Consider the following 17,811-nt stretch of genomic DNA (forward strand, 5'->3'; position numbering starts at 1 on the left):
GAAGAGAGGTTATTGAGTGATGGTGGTAGAGGAAGAACCTGAAAATGCCAATGGGGAGCAAGGAGTAATCCTACTCCCCCACCACAACCAGTGAGCCAGGAGTATAAGTGTAAGTGCAATCCGGTGCTGGAAACGGTAGCCAGGGCAGATCTATCATCAGGAGAGGCCAGTTGGAACAAAAAAGGAAAAAGTTTAGCATGAAATCTTCTTCATTACTTATGTCCAGAGAACACAGCACTGCTTTGAAGGGAATGGGAATAAGTCAGTGGGGGATGGAGCCTGGGGTCTGAACAATGCAAGGGAGGGTTCAGAATCACTGGGATGGGGTGGGAAGTATGCTAGTACTTGAGAAGTGAGTTCAGGTAGGCTGGCTATCAGTGTCCACAAAGAGTACAACTTCAGGAAGAGCTGTCCCAGGAAGTCAGTCAGATGTTTACACCTGGAAAGGGGATGAATTGTGGAAGATTCTTGGTCATGGGGAAGGCAAGCTCTGTGAAACTATAGGTGGCTGGCAAGGGTATCTTGAGCACAAGATGATCCACAGTTCTGAAATAGCTATTATTCTTCCCTTTTCCAACTCGAAGCTGGATCTTCCTCACATACTTCAACCAAAACAATATCAAAACAGATTGAAGTTAGAAATATATGAGAACTCAACTATCTTCGATCGAGCCAGGCATTAAAGAGATTTGCAAAAATATAAATCAATGCCACTCTCATTAAATTTTTCTGTTTTGAAAAATAGTAATTTTTTCATGAAAATGCTATTTGTGTTAAAATGTAATGGACTGATTATTTTACAATGTTAATAATCAGTCTATAAACAATTATAAAGACCAAGACACTACCATAAGTGCTGGGAATATAAAAAGAGGTAATAGACCAAGTACTCCCTGCATTCAGAAAGTTCACAATCTAATGGGGGAGACGACAAAAATATACAAACAAGCTATATACAGAGTAGGAAATTATTAACAGAGGGAAGGCACCAGAACTAACTAAATTTATCAATTTATCCGTAGATATATGCCACATACAAAAACAACCGCTTTGGAGTCCTCAAATACATTTATCAGAAAGGGGAGGTCTTCGACCAAAAAAAATTTGAGAACTGCTGCTGTGATTACTAGTGAATCAGTTCGTATTTCTTCCCTTGAAAAATGCCAGTTTATATCCTTGGGCCATTTATCATTTAGGTAAACCATCCTCTAATTGTTTGGTGTTGACCTCTCCACAGCTGCTATTGAGCTGTTTTATGGTCCTAGCGGCTCCCTCGGGGTGGGGCTGCTCTGACCTAACCTGTTCGCAGGAGTTAAGCTTCTCAGGCCCTCTCTGACTTTTTGGGACCCAACCCTCTGGAGTGCCGAAGTCTTTCTGGGTCTCTTTTTCACCCCACCGCGCTCCAGTTAAGTCTAAGACTAGGCAGTTTAGTAAATCACAAATAAACGGCTCCGCCAGGTGCAGTATTCCCCACGAAAACTGCCAATCGCTAACCCTCAAGGCAGGCACGGGTTACGCAAGGGCGTGCCGATGGGGCCGGCCCGGGCAGCCTAGGGCAAGGCCCGAGATGGGCGGGGCACGGAGCAAAAAGGACGGATTATTGCAGCCTGCTGAGAATGAGGGATAGAAGAGGGAGGAAGACAACCAGTCCTGTACCTCATTTCCGGCGAGCGATCAACTTGGGTCTTGATTGGTTCGTTGACCCGTGAGCTCAAAGTGGGCTCAGCCAATCGGATCGACGCCGGGGCGTCTACCAAGCAACTGAGGAGCTTGGAGGGGACTGCTTACTCTCTAGTTGGTAGTCTTTTTTCCTCTGTCTAGTTTCAGTGCGCAGGCGCTTGTGGTCTCTTCTGATTACGGCTGTGGAGTAGCTAGTGGGGCGGGGCTCGGAGTCTCGACCGCTGGTTAGTCCTTCTTGCTGTTCGGTCTCTGCTGTGACTGAGCGGGCGAGCGCGCGCCGAGCGGCCACTACTTTCTCCTACCAGCTGTGTGGGGTCGAAGTGCCTTTCCCCTCCCCCGACCCGCGGCCAGCCATAGCCATGTAAACCCCTTTGCCCCCCATCCCCCATCCCCCACCCCCGCTTCGGACTACAGTCTCCAGCCTGGGTCCCTCCGCAGCCTCGGCAGTGTTACCCGAGTTCTCTCTCTCTCTCTCGTAAGCCCCGACCCGGGCCGGGCCGCACCGAACGAGGGCCTCGCCAGCTTACCGTCCTTCCCTCCCCCACCCCCAGGCTCGGGGGATAGGCTGCAGCTGGGACAGGGGCTTGGCCCTCAGAATCTGGCCGGCTTGCACCATGGCGGAGAAAGGCAGGCTCAGCTTCCCCGCGGGGCCCGGCACCCTGAACACGCCTGTGCCCATGAACCTGTTCGCCACCTGGGAGATCGACGGCTCTAGTCCCAGCTGCGTCCCCAGGTAAGAGCGATTGGGACACTGACGGTCCATCCCATCCCCTGGACGAGGGCCCGGCGCACACAGTACTTCACAGCTGTAGGGGGGGGTGAGGTGGGGCGGCGGGGGTTGCGTTAAGCACTTTCCGAATTTGTAAAGCTCCAGGGGAAAGTATAAGGAATCTTTTCTGCTCTGAGTAATGATGGGAAGCGGGGAGAAGGGTTTTTCCTCTAAATTAAGAGTACAGATTTGATGAACAAAATTATTTCATTCCTTTTTTTTTTTCCTTCCCACCTGTGGGAGGAGCGCTGTAAAGCTTCTGCAGTACATTTGTAAACTCCTGTCTGGAGGTGTAGCTCTAGGCTCAGTTATTAAAATATACCAAGAGGTAGGATCACTGAGGCTAAAATGTGGTAGACCTAGGGACTACACTTTACAGGCAGTGATCTTGTTTGGTAGATGTTCCCTGGCTGAAGTTTGCAAACGATTAATTGTTTAGCAATCTGGTAATTTACATGCGTGGCTCCTTCGGATGTCCTATCGCTAGGAGCTGGGCTTATTTTCCTGCAGGATATGTTACTTAGTAGCAGCTTAGTTTTTGCTTCTCAGAATCCTGCTTTTAACATTAGGGACAGGCTTCATCATAGTGGGGCTTTGTTTCAGTGCTTTGTTAAAAAAAAAAAAAACAACAACTGCAGCAACTGTCACAAACCATTTAAATATTTATTAAGGCCCTGGTTTGTGCAAAACACTGCCAAACACTGGGGACATGAATAGACAAGTCAATAAGCATTTATTAAGCACCTACTATAATATCAGGCTCTGTCCTAAGGGCTGAGACTACAAAGAAAGGCAAAAGACAGTTCCTGCCCTGAGAGTTGGCAGTCTAATGGGAGAGTCAACATGCAGACTAGTACAGCAGACTAGATACAGAAAACAGAAAATAATCAACAGAGGGAAAGCACTGTAACTAAGAGGGATAGGGAAAGGCTTCCTGCCAACAGAGGATTTTATCTAAGTTCTGAAGCCAGAGAAGCCAGGAGGCAGAGATGAGGAGGGAAATCCCTCCAGGCATGGTGAAAATGCCCACAGTAGAGAGATGGAGTATCTTGTTCATGGAACAGTAAGGAGGCCATTGCCACTGGATGGAAAAGTCATGGGATATGTTAATAAGATATTTAGAAAATAAGAAGACTGAAAAGGTAGGGAGGGGGGTGAGGTTATGGTGGAATTTGAACACCAGAGGGTTTTATCTATAATCCTGGAGGTGATGGGGAGGGGGGACATTTGGGGCTGGTGGTGGTGCTATGGTTGGATCTGTGCTTTACAAAAATTATTTGGTGGCTGAATGGGGGAAGGACGGGATGGGGAGAGATCAGCATCAGGCAGACCAACAGGTAATTGCAGTAGTCCAGGTGTGAGTAGGTAAGGGTGGTAGCAGTATTACAGGAGAGGAGGGGGCATATTTGAGAGATGTTGCAAAGGTGAAATTGACAAGTTTTGACAACAGACTGCCTATGAGGTCATGAAAGGTAATGAGGAATTAGGATGATATCTGGGTTGAAGCCTGAGGGACTAGGGGGTGCCCTTGACAGTAATGGGGGAAGTTTGGAAGGGGGAAGGGTTTTTGGACATGTTGAATTTAAGGTGTCTATATGACATCCAGTTCAAGATGTATAATAAGGAACTGGAGATGTGAGATTGGAGGTCAGCAGGGAAGTTAGGTTCGAGATCATCAGCATAGAGATAAAAATTAAATTCATAGGAATTGATTAAATCACCCAGTGAAATAGTATAGAGGGAGAAGAGGGCCCAGAACAGAGCCCTGTTAGTAGTCATGGCCTGGATAAAGATCTAGCAAAGGAGATTGAGGAGTGGTTAAAAAGCTAGGAGGAAAACCAGGAGAAAGTAGTGCCCAAAAAACCAAGAGAGAAGAGAATAATGAGAAGAGGGTGATTGACAGCATCAAAGGCTGCAAAGAAATAAAGATCACTGAGAAAAGGCCATCGGAGATGACAATTACGAGGGCATTGGTAATTTTGGGGAGGGCAGTTTCAATTGAACAATGAGGTTGGAAGCCAGGTTGTAGATTTAAGAAAAGTGAGAGGAGAGGAAGTGCTATTGTAGATGGGTGACTCATGGAGTTTAACCAGGAGAGATATGATATGATAGTTAGCGGGGATGGATGGACCTAGTGAGGGTTGTTTGAGGGTGATACATTTTGATTTTTGTTTTTTGAGGATATTTGTAGGTGGCAGGGATGAGACATGAGCACGTTTGTAGTCAGTAATCACAGGGTGAGATCAAAGATAAATGAGAGTGGGGGTGACAAGGCGAGGGCGGGGGGAGCAGTCTTTTGGCAGAGATGAGATGGAATGGGATATATTTTATGCAAGTGTATTGTATACATAAACATATATACATGTACTTACATCAGATGTCATAGACTCTTGCCCTCAAGAAACTTACCATTATATTGAGAGAGACAATATTTTTATAGAGTGAGAGCTTGAGAAAGGAGAGAGATCTAGTTAAATTATATTAAGAAAATTTGACGCAGCTAGGTGTAGTGTGCAAAGAACCCCGTATCCAGGATCCTACCTCTGTGATTTAGGGAAATGACTTGACGTCTCTGGGCCTCAGTTTTTTCAGCTGTAAAATGAAAGAGTGTTGACTAGGTGACCTGTTAGTTCTCTTCCATCTTTAAATCTTATCATCGTACTTTCAGTTGGGGAGATCAGGGAAGGCTTCAAGAGGAAGAAGGTATTGCTTGAGCTGAGCCTTGAAGGATTCTGAAAGGCATAGTTAAGGAAGAGCATGAAAGATGGATTGCTCACCTCTGATAAAGGGAAAGGGAAGTGAATGGGAGAGAACATGTAGAATTTGGGGAACAGCAGTTTTGTCTAATTTAGCTGGAATAGATTGTGGAAAGGGGAGTAAATCACTAGAATGGTAGGAGTGGCACAGATTGTAGAGGGCTTTAAATTCCTGGCTAAAGACTTGGATTTGATTCTGTAGACAACAGAGCCACTGAAAATTGTAGACCAGATAAGTGATGATGTTAAGATCTGTTTTAGTAAGATCCTAACAACTATATGATAAACAAGAGACCAGTTAGGACGACATTATAATAGTTTAGGTGAGAAGTGATGTGTACTGGTGGTAGAGAAATGGAGAGGAGGAGACAGATATAAACAGATATAAAATGTGTTGGAAGTAGAATTGACAGGATTTGGGAAGCTGACTATGATGATAAGGAAAAAGAGTTGAAGATGATTGAAATTTTGAACCTGAGTGATTAGGAAGATGCTATTAGTAACAGAAATAGGGAAGTTGGGAGCAAGGGCAGGTTTAAGGGAAGAAGGTGATGAATTCCATTTCTATGCCTATGTGATATCTAGGGGGATATGCACAGCATATAGTTGGAGATGGGGGAGCCTGGAGTTCAGATATCATTCTTTTGTGTAGAGATTATAATTGTACCGTTTGAAGTGGTGAGACAGTAATGTCATAGAAGCAGTGGAGAAGAGACTGAAGATGAGAGCAGATGGTCAGCAGTGTCTAATTGTTCAGAAAAGTCAAGAAGCACATGGAATGAAGAAAGCTATCAGACTTAGCATTTAGGAGAACATTGATAATACCCAAATGAGCAGGGTGAATAATGAATTGGTGAATTGGAGAATTGGCATTTAAAACCTTTTAATACCTGACTCTGGCCTACCTTTTTTCTTCCTTCTTAATAGTATTTTATTCCTTCCCCCTCCCTCTTTTCCCCCCCCAACCCCCCCCCCCCCGGGCCTTATAATGTAAAGATAGTTTTCAATGTGCATTCCAAATTTTTCTCCTTCGGATATAGGCTGGACATGTACAATCGTATTAAAGATATTTCCACATTAGTCAAGTTGTGAAAGAAGAATCAGAGTAAAAGGGGAAAATCACAAAAAAGAAAAAAACACAAACAAAAGGTAAAAATAAGACACTTTGATCTGCATTCAGACTCCATGGTTCTTTCTCTGGATGTGGTTAGCATTTTCCAACATAAGTCTTTTGGAATTGTCTTGGATCATTGTATTCCTGAGTAGAGCTAAGTCTGTCACAGTCAATCATCTCACAGTGTTGCTGTGTACAATGATCTCCTGGTTCTGCTCACCTCACTTAGCATCAGTTCATGCAAGTCTTTCCAGGTTTTTCTGAAATTGGTCTGGCCTACCTTTCCAGGCTAATTAGTTCACGTGTGTATATGTATATATGATCGTGTATAATGTGTATGTATATACACACACATATATATATTTACACACTGCTTAAGATAACTAAATAGTTCAGCTACACTAGCTTTATTGATGTTCCTCACACATGTCCTTTTAGAAATGCTTAGCTGCCTTCAAAGCTCAGCTCATGTGCCACCATCTATGATGCCTTTTGCTTCCCCATGTCTCCCCTTGTATTTGTTTTGTAGTAATTTTTAATGGTAATTATAATAATAATTTATATTGTATTTATTGACTTCTGTTTATAGATGTTCTCACACACACACACACACACACACACACACATACTTTTCCTTTATAGACTCTTAAGTTCCTTGAGAGCACAGAATATTTCATTTGTTTTGTATCTTTAGCACTTAGCCTGGTTCCTGGTAGCACCCAGTAGGTGCTTAATAATGCTTCCTGAAGTATTGATTGATACTGCTGAGGGGATAGCTTTGTTAAGTGAAGGTTGGTTTTGTTTTTGTTTTTAAGGATAAGGGACAATGTTTTCTGAAAGCGAGGAAAGGGCTGGTAGATAGAGCTAGAAGAAAATTGAGTAGAGGGCACACAAGGTGAGGGCAGGCTCCTGAACGAGATATCCAGCAGGGAACAGGATGACTATCATAGGTATATGAAAAAGGAATGGGCATCCTTGGGAGGTTGTGGGTTCCTTTAATTGGTATTCAAAAAGAGTTTTGATGTCTCCTTGTCAGGTATATTGCTAGAGCTGTGGTATCAAATTCAAATAGAAACAGATTTTGCAAATTAACTTATCTGTGTTTTGCTGTAGTTTCATTTATTTTGTTAAACATTTTCTAAGTGGTTCCATTAACACTTGAAAGTTTTGAAGCGTCATGGGGCCTGAGAGTTTGACACCTCTGTTGTAGAGGATTTTCTGTAGGCACCATTTGGCCTACAGTCTTTGGAGTTTTTTCCAACTCTTGGATTCTCTGAGATGTGGGGGAATAACATCATCATCCTCTGACTGGAACAAAGGAGTGGTTGGGGAAGATCTAGTGAGATTTTGAAGTATGGGTTAAGGGATATGAGGGAGCTCACAAGGTATAGCTTTAACCTTCTAAGTAAGTTTACATGACACTTGGGGTTCCAGGTGGAGGTCTGAGGAGAGAGATGTGGGACGGTTAGTTGTTGTAAGGAGACACTAATGACCCACAGAATTGCCATAAGCTGTGAGGGCCCTGTACAGATTTGTCGTGCGCTAACGTGGAGAACTTTGTACTTCCTCATTAGCATTTATACATTGTCCAGAGTGGGAGACAGTGTGGGAAGTACTGAAGGAAGGGACCCTGCCTCTAGGATCGAACAGCATAGGACTAGCAGGACAAGACACAGGGCGTTCCAGAATGGAACAAGGCGCCTTGTTGGACCGGTTAACTGGTCAGGATTGTGAAGGGAGGAAAGTGAAGTCAGAACGGGTCAGTTAGAAGAGCAGGGAAGAATCGGGAGATGAGAGCTCATGGTGAGGCCAAAGAACAAGTTAAAGGATTGAGGAATGAAAAATAATAGCTAGCTAGCATTTACATAGCATTTGAAGATTAGCAGAGCAGTTTATCATTATCTCATTTTATCATTACAGCAATCCAGGGAGGTAGGTGCTGTTATCCTTATTTTTCAGATGAGGCACTAAGAGGTTAAATGACTTGCCCATGGTCACACAGCTGATAAATGTCTGAGGCAGGATTTGAACTCAGGTCTTCTTGACTCCAAATTCAGCATTTTATCCACAATACCACCTATCAGAGGGGTAATTTCTGAGTTTAAAATCTTTGAGGTGAAACTGATTTTGGTGATGATGGTTAGGTTTAAGTAAGGTGTGATCACTTCTGTAGGTGGCTAAGATAGCATGAACATGGTGTTCATGGGAATTGAAGAGGTATATGACTTGTGAGAGCACAGGGTGTTTGAAAAATAATTAACAGCTCTGTTAAAGTCACCAGGTTTGAGAACACGTCTTTTGGCAGGGAAAAGGAATTCTGAGCCAGAGATTGAATTTGTTGAGGAAGAGAAGGAATAGCTTCTTGTAGGCTGGTAAATAGCAACAATTAGGACCTGGACAAGTTGTGTGAATTTCAAAGAAAAAAGAGCGAAGCTTGGAAATTGCCAGAGGGATGGTTTAGAAGTGGCTATGGAGAGAGCAAGGAAGATGCTGACTTCCCTGACACTTTGTTTGATGGCATGCATGATTTGGGGGGGAAAAAAAAAGCTCTTGTATTGGGGAAAACAATGGCAAGGAATGTGATCTCTTCAGAAGAAAGTAAGATTTCTTTTGTGATATTGTATAGGTGGCACCAGCAAAAAAACATTTCAGAGAAAAAGAAAGCAAAATGGCCATCTGATGAGACTTTACATATACCTGAGGAAAGAAGGAAAGCAAAAGGGAACACTATACTCAGCCAAATGCACAATTCGTCAGAATAGCAAAGAGAGATAAGAGGGTTTTCTTAAATGAGCAATGCAAAGAAACAGAAGAAAACAATAGAATAGGAAAGAGAAGATCTCTTCAAGAAAATAAAAGATATCTAGGGGACATTTCATGCCAAAATGGACATGATGAAAGACAACAATGGTAGGGACTTAACAAAAGCTGGATAGGTTAAGAAGAGGTGGCGTGAATACACAAAAGAACTATACAAGAAAGATCTTGGCATCACCTATAACCACAATGGTGTGCTTATTGATCTAGAGCCAGACCTGGAGAATGATGTCAAATGGGCCTTAGGAAGCATTGCTAACAGTACAGCTACTGGAGAGGATGGACTTCCAGCTGAGCTATTTAAAACCCTAAAAGAGGATGCTGTTAAAGTGCTGTACTCAATATGCCAGCAAATTTGGCAAACTCAACAGTGGCCAGTGTATTGGAAATCCTAAAGAAGGACAATGCCAAGGAATGTTCAAATTACCAAACAGTTGTACTCATTTCATATGCCAGCAAGATCATGCTTAAGATTCTGCAAGCTAGACTACAGCAATGTGTGAACTGAGAATTACCAGAAGAACAGGCTGGTTTTCAAAGAGTTAGAGGAACTAGAGACCAAACTGCCAACATTTGCTGGATCATGGAAAAAGCAAGGGAGTTCCGGAAAAACATCTTCTTCTGCTTCATTGACTACACTAAAGCCTTCGACTTGTGTGGATCACAACAAGATGTGGCAAGCCCTCAAGAAGATGGAAGTACCTGATCATGTTACTTGTCTCCTGAGGAATATGGATTCGGGGCAAGAAGCCACAGTGAGAACTGGACATGAAACATTATTCATTGGGTGTATGACAAGACTGTATACAGTCACCTTATTTATTTAACTTATATGCAGAGTACATCATGCAAAATGCCAGGCTGGATGAATGAATGAATCAAAAGCTGGAATTAGAGTTGCCAGGAGAAATATCCACAATCTCAGATATGCAGATGATTACTACTATGATGGCAGAAAGTGAAGAAGAATTAAGTAGCCTCTTGATGAAGGGGAAAGAGGGGAATGGAAAAGCTGGCTTGAAAATTAACATCAAAAAAGCTAAGATCCTGGCAGCTGGTCCCATCACTTCCTGGCAAATAGAGGTAGAAGTAGAAACAGGGTCAGATTTTATATTCTTGGGCTCAATGATCACTGCAGATGGCAACTGCAGTCATGAAGTTAAAAGACATTTGCTCCTTGGAAGGAAAGCTATGACAAATCTGGACAGTATACTAAAAAATCAGAGACATCGTCTTGCTGACAAAGGTCTATATATAGTCAAAGCTATGATTTTTCTAGTAGCAGTGTATGGCTGTGAGAGTTGGCGTATAAAGAAAACTGAGCACTGCAGAATCGATGCTTTCGAATTGTGGTGCTGGAGAAGAATCCCTTGGACAGCAAGGAGGTCAGATCAATCAATACTTAAAGAAATTAATTCAGGCTATTCACTGGAAGGTCAAACACTGAAGCTGAAGCTTAAATACTTTGGCCATACAGGGAGAAGACGGGACTCATTGGGAAAGAACCTCATATTGGGAAAGATTGAAGGTAGAAGGCAAAAGGGATGGCAGAGGATGAGATGGATAGATGGTGTCATGGAAACGATGAACGATGAACTTGAACTTACATAGACTTTGAGAGATAGTAAAGGATAGAACGGCTTCGCTTGCTATGTGGTCTATGGGATCACACAGACTTGGACAGGGCTCAACTACTGAACAAAACAAGATTTCATTGAGTAACAGAAAGTAGGAGAGTGAAAGGAAAAATTTTAGAATGGAGGGACATTTAACAATGTATTGGGGTTCAAGACTGCAGAATACAGAAGATGGAGTACGATAGGGGCTTAAGGGAATTAAAGCTAAACTGGTCTAAGATAAAACTAGGGAGAAAGAGAATGAGGGACCGTAATTTTCTTGGCATTTGAATCACAGAGATTAGGGGACTTCCTCACTTGTGAAATAAGAGTATTGAAGTAAGTGATTTACAAGGTCCCTTCTAGGGTTAACATTCTGTGATTCTTTGTAGATGCATTGATTTTTGTAGTTTGGTACATATCTAGAAGAACTGTGTCTCAGTTCTTGGGATCCCATCACTTGTGTATAATTAGACTTTTGTATTATGATTGGTTTAGAGCTCTGCGTGATTTTACAGTTAAGGAAATTGAGGTTCAAGAGGTTAAATGAGTTAGCCAAGGGTGACACTATTAGGGGAAGCAGGAGAAAGACCTCTGGTTTCATTGATATAGGGAACCCCTTTTACTTGAATCCCCTCTAACAGTGCAGATCAGCAACTCCTTTGTGATTTTCTATTTAGAGATTTCCCTAGGAGAATCAAGAGGTTAAATGACTTGCCCATAAGTCACATAGCCAGTATGTGTCTGAGGGAAGACCTGAACTTGACTTTAAATTTACCTGCCTCTCTGACAAATAATTTAACAAGTATTATGGTTTTAAGATTCAGTTCATTCTACGTTAGCAGAGTCTAGGTAGCTGGGTGGTACAGTGGATAGCGTGCCAGGCCTGGAGTCAGGAAGATCTGAATTCAAAACCAGCCTCCGACCCTAGCTATGTGACCCTGGGGAAGTCAGTTTCCTCATCTGCAAAATGAGCTGGAGAAGGAAATGACAAACTGCTACAGTATCTCTGCCAAGAAAATCCCAAAAGTGGTCATGAAGAGGTGGACACAACTAATTGACTAAACACCAACTTTAGCAGAATTCCTTACTGTTACTTGAAAATATAAAAGCTGTACTTGTTTTAAAAGCAGTTTTCATTGCCTAATTATTTCACAGGCTACAGCATAGTGTTGCATATCGTGGATACTCAGTACATTTTCTGGGAAAGAATAGATGAATTTTTAATTTTTATCTGAAGGAATTCACTTTCAAATCTTTTTGCATTATCACCAAATATGTTTTATGTACCCACAGATAAGATGGCATGGTTTTTAGGTGCTAGTGCTGAGGTTGGATGTTGATAGAATTTATGCTATGATGCCCTTTTGATGTACAAGTTTAACATGGCAGAAGAAAATGATAATAAAGTATTTATCTTTTTATGAAAGTAATTTTTTCAATTAATTAATTTATTTTTAGTTTTCAACATTCGTTTCCACAAGATTTTGAGTTACAAATTTTTCTCCCCATGTTTCCACTACCCCCATCCCAAAATAGCAAGCCTAATGAGTACTCCTTTCCCTAATCCCTAATCTACCAGCTTTCTAGTAGGATAAGATGGATTTCTATACCCTAGTGCTTGTGTATCTTATTTCCCAGTTGCATGTGAAAAGCAATTTTTAAAAACACTTGTTTTTAAAACTTTGAGCTCCAGATTTTTTCCCTTCTTCCCTCCTCACCCACCCCCACTGGGAAGATAAGTAATTCAATATAAGTTGTAGGTGTGTAGTTCCGCAAAACATTTCCATAGTAGTTATATTGTGAAAAACTAACTATAATTCCCTCCATCCTATCCTGCCCCCCCCACTTATTCTATTTTCTCCCTTGACCCTGTCCCTTTTCAAGAGTGTTTGCTTCTAACTACCCTCTCCCCCAATCTGCCCCCCCTTCTATCATCTCCCCTTCTGTAATCTCCTCCCCCTCTCATCCCCTTCCCCCCTATTTTCCTGCAGGGTAAGATAACCCAATTGAGTGTGTATATTATTCCCTCCTTAAGCCAAATTCAGTGAGAGTAAGGTTGACCCATTTCCCTTTCACCTTCCTGCTCTTCCCCTCCATTGTAACAGTTTTCTCTTGCCTCTTTTATGGGAGATAATTTACCCTAATCTCTCCCTCTCTCCTCCTAATATGTTCCTCTCAACTCTCAATTTTATTATTTTAGATATCATCCCTTCATATTCAACTCATCCTGTGCCCTGTGTCTATGTGTACATGTACATACATACGCGCAACCCACATATATGTTCATACATACATATGCCCTCTTTACATACATATATGTATGCATATATACACACACACACATATATTCCCTTCAACTATCCTCATACTGAAGAAAAGTCTTATGAATTATAATGATCATTTTTCCATGTAGGAATGTAAATAGTTCAACTTTAATAAGTTCCTTATGATTTGTTTTTCCTGTTTACCTTCTCACACTTCTCTTGCTTCTTGTATTTGAAAGTCAAATTTTCTGTTCAGCTCTGTTTTTTTATTTTCATCAAGAATGCTTGAAAATCCTCTCTTTCACTGAATGACCATATTTTCCTTTGAAGCATTATACTCAGTTTTACTGAGTAGGTGATTCTTGGTTTTAAACCTAGTTTCTTTAACCTCCAGAATATCACGTTCCAAGCCCTTCGATCCCTTAATGTAGAAGCTGCTAGGTCTTGGGTTATCCTGATTGTGTTTCCACAGTACTCAGATTGTTTCTTCCTGTCTGCTTGCAGTATTTTCTCCTTGACCTGGAAACTCTGGAATTTGGCTATAATATTCCTAGGAGTTTTCTTTTTGGGATCTTTTTCAAGAGGCGATTGGTGAATTCTTTCAATTTCTATTTTGCCCTCTGGTTCTAGAATATCAGAGCGGTTTTTCTTGATAATTTCTTGCAAGATGGTGTCTAGGCTCCTTTTTTGATCATCGTGGCTTTCAGGCGGTCCAATAATTTTTAAATTCTCTTTCCTGGATCTATTTTCCATGTCAGGGGTTTTTCCAATGAGATATTTCACATTGCCTCCTATTTTTTCATTTGTTTGGATCTGTTTTATAGTATCTCGATTTCTCATAAAGTCATTAGCTTCCATTTAGTCCACTCTAATTTTGAAGGAGTTATTCTTCTCAGTGAGTTTTTTAAATTCCTTTACCATCTGGCAAATTCAGTTTTTTAAGGCATTCTTCTCCTCATTGGCTTTTTGGGCCCTTTTTGCCATTTGGGGTAGTTCTGTTTTTTAAGTTGTTATTTTCTTCAGTATGTTTTGGGGTCTCCTTTAGCAGGCTGTTGCCTCGCTTTTCATGATTTTCCTGCATCATTCTCATTTCTCTTCCCAATTTTTCCTCCACTTCTCTTACTTAATTTTCAGAATCCTTCTTGGGCTCCTCCATGGCCTGTAACCAATTCATATTTTTCTTGGAAGCTTTTGATGCAGGAGTTCTGACTTTGTTGTCTTCTTCCCATTCTGTGCTTTGATCCTTTTTGTCCCTTAACAAAAGCATTCTACTTTCTGTTTGTGCTTCCTCTGCTTGCTCATGTTGCCAGCCAATTACTTGACTTTTGAGCTCTTTGCCACGGTAGAACTCTGTTCCCAGATTGCAGAGAGCTATGTTCCAAATCGCCGGGGTTTTTGTGGCTGCCGGAGCTATTAGGAGGGCACCCTCTCTGCAGCCCCCATAAGCTCTGGCCCACTGGCCCCACACCCCAGGACTACCACCCAGGACTATTATCTAGATCCAAGCAGATTTAAGCAAGAGCGATTACCCTCTGAATGGTCGGTCACTTGGTCTCCCTAAGATCTGCAGGCCAGGAGTTCTGGAAGCAGCCATGCGGCAGCAGCTGCAGCCGCCGCCATGCCTCCGCCACCTCTCACCCCGGGGGCAGGGGTCGGTGGGTCCGAGCTTTTTCGTCCCTCTGTTCCGACAGAGTTTCCGACTGACCTTTTACTTTCTTTTTGGCGTTTATGGGTTGAGAAGTCTGGAAACTGCCACAGCTTCTGGTGATTCGCCCTCCTGAAGTCTGTTCTAGCCGCTGCTGGTCAGGGCCGCCCCAGGGCCAGAACCATGCGGGTCCCATGGGACCGATCTCGGCTCCTAACCCACGCGATAGACCCTTCCTGTCGGCCTGTCAGACTTCCTTCAGCGGGAGGTTTGTTTCTCTCTGTCACTGTGTGGGTTTTGTAGCTCTAAAATTTGTTTAGAGTCCTTTTTTTTTTTTTTATGTGTATTGGAGGTGGTGGGACCTAGAGCTGCATGGAGGTCCTGTTTTTACTCTGCCGCCTTGGCTCTACCCCTCAAAAGTAACTTTTTAATAGTAACTTGTGTTATCCTTTGTGTTCATCGTCTCTAGTCACATCTCTGTGTGTGGCAGGCATGTATGATAGGCTACTACTATTGAATAGGGTCATTTATGAACAGAGGCAAGGCAGAAGAGGCTATAAATTCTTTTCATGTAGGTACATAAGAGTTCTGATGTTTGTTGATGGCTAAGAATAGTATTAGTGTGTAAAGTAGCATTAGTGTAGTAAAGTGTGTGTAAAGTATTAGTGAGTTTGAGATTAATAAAATGACTCTTTGGCAGAGGAAAGGGAAGATGATAGCTCAAGATCATAAAATACATTTTTGGGGTGAGAGGAGGAATAGGACTGTTGCCTAATTGACTTCTATTTTAGGATTTTCCTTCATCTCAGATACACTAATGAGCTTGATGTGAATAGAAAGTTGTATATTTTTAGAGTGCTTCATATTAATTAACTCATTGGTTAGCTCTCTGTGACATTTCTTTCTGAAAGGAAGATGAAAGGCTTTAAATGGTAAGGAACTTTTCTGTAATATTTCAATCAAGAAGTCTTTATGGAACACCTAATATTTGTTTAGCTCTGAACTAGTGCAAGATAACTTTGTAGCATAAATTACAGCCTATAATGTCACTTTCAAAGAATATACAATCAGATTAGAAAAGAAAGACTGAAGCCTGTGTTAAAGAATACAAGACAATGGGATAGGAATAGAGTCTCGGCTTGTAATTTCACTGGTATAGAGAACTCCTCCAGGAGGAAACTCCTACAGATGCAGACTGACACCTGATCTGTGAATTATTTCAGAACACTGAAAGGTGAAGTAGCCTAGCCAGAGGCATATATGTCAATGGTAGGACCAGAACTCAGATGTCCCAGTTTTGAAGCCAGCTGTATTCATGACACCTAGCTGCTTCTCCACAAGGTAGTAGAATGTGGTTAAATGTCAGGTAGTATAGGGTACAGGGGTGAGGAACCTGTCACCTCGAGGCCACATGTGGCCTTCTGGGTCCTTGAGTGTGGCCTTTTGACTGAGTCCAGGTTTTACAGAACAAATCATTTTATTGAGGGGATTTGTTCTGTGAAGTTTGGATTCAGTCAAAGGGTCTCACTTGAGGACCTAGAGGGCCACATTTGACCACAGGTTCCCCACCCCTGGTACACTTTTAAGTGCTGCAGAAGTTCAGAGAATGGAGAGATCCTGGAAGGCTGAGGGAGATAGAATTTCAACTGAATCTTGATGGAAGGGTAAGATTCTATAGGTACAGGGGAGGACATTCCAGGAAAGAGGAATATTTGTGTATGTGGGTAAAAAATAGGAGTCATCAGCAAATAAGAATTGAGGACTTGCTCAGTGTAATCTACAGTCTAGACCTGAATGTATAAATGATAACTACTCACATTTTCACAGCCTATTTATGAATTGCTTTTCTTATACTTCTCTGCTTTACAGATGGCAAAGGTTTGAATTATCTAGGGTCTTAGGTAATTATATAACCCTCTGTTCAAGTTCATTTAAGGTATCTGATATAGGAAGATAAATTAGCTCCATGACCCATGTGCTCTTTATCCTAAAACCATATACTATATGGTCTTTGTTTTTTATGTTTTACATTTTTCAAAGGTTTATTTATAGATGTATGGTGAATGTAAGCCAACTGCAGCATGTTTCCAGTGATGACTTATTCTAGCACCATAGGATCAGAGAAAGAAGTGTTATAAGTAATATCATCCAGGACATGTTTGATTTGAAAAATGAGGTTAGTTGGCTATATAGTGAGAGGAAGGGCTGACCCTGGACAGCCCAAGGGCTTACAGCACTGTTACAAATAAGTTATAAAAAGACTGAAAAGGAAACATGAATAAGAATTTCATGGGATGAGAACCCTGTGGATGAATTGAGATTTGAACTGATTCAGGAAATATTCATTTACATTTGTTTGCATATAGTTGAGCAAAATGATACTACTATTTCCCCCTTTCTTCTTCATTTACTGTTAAGTATTTCTTTTTCATTATGGATCTTGGCAATTTGGTGTTTCTCTCCCTTAAATCATATTTATTAACTAGCAGTTAATCCATTTTGCTGGACTTTTCAGAAGACTAATTCATTCTTTGTGATGCCTTGGACCATGAGGTTTTTTTTTTTTTGACAAAGATACTGCCATTTCCTTCTCCAGTAGATTAAGGGCAAAAGGATGTTAAAGTGACTTGCTGGGGTCACACAGCTGTTAAGTGTCTGAGGCCGAATTTGAATTCAGGTTTTCCTGACTCTAGGCCCAGTGCTGTATCCACTGAGCCATTTAGCTGTCTCAGAAGACTAGCTCCTGTTTCAGGTATGTTTGCTTTCAATTTTAAGATTTTAAATTTTTCAGAATTTCTATTTTTGTGTTTAGCTTTGGTTTTTTATTTGCTGATCTTAAAAACAAACTAACAAACAAACAAACAAAACTTTTTTAGGTGTATGCCCAATTCATTGATTTATTCTTTTTCTCTCTTGTTGATTAAAGTATTGGGAGAATTGCTTTGACTGAATTGCAAGCACTGTCTTATTGTTGTCATTTTCTCGGATGAAATAATTCATTGTTTCTGTGATTGGTTCTTTGATCCAGCTCTTCTGTAGGATTAGGTTATTTGTTCTCATTTAATCCTTCCTTCAAGGGCCCTTTATTTAATATAGTTTCAATTGTGTTGTAATTGATAAAAAAACATTTTTCTTTTTTTTAAAATT

At 41.5% G+C, this 17,811-nt stretch overlaps 1 long non-coding RNA gene across 1 annotated transcript in view; it reads left to right on the forward strand.

The window, feature by feature from the left end:
* The first annotated feature begins 1,647 nt into the window (after positions 1-1,647).
* Positions 1,648-17,811, forward strand: part of LOC138168127 (uncharacterized) — a 34,156-nt gene continuing 17,992 nt past the window's right edge. Inside the window, exon 1 of the long non-coding RNA XR_011170036.1 lies at positions 1,648-2,413. This is a non-coding gene — a long non-coding RNA (uncharacterized lncRNA). The remainder of the gene's footprint in view (positions 2,414-17,811) is intronic.

The sequence above is a fragment of the Petaurus breviceps genome, unplaced genomic scaffold (genome assembly GCF_028583685.1).
Source record: "Petaurus breviceps papuanus isolate PSGF00001 unplaced genomic scaffold, PetGlider_PUasm1.0 351517, whole genome shotgun sequence".
Lineage (NCBI taxonomy): Eukaryota > Metazoa > Chordata > Mammalia > Diprotodontia > Petauridae > Petaurus > Petaurus breviceps.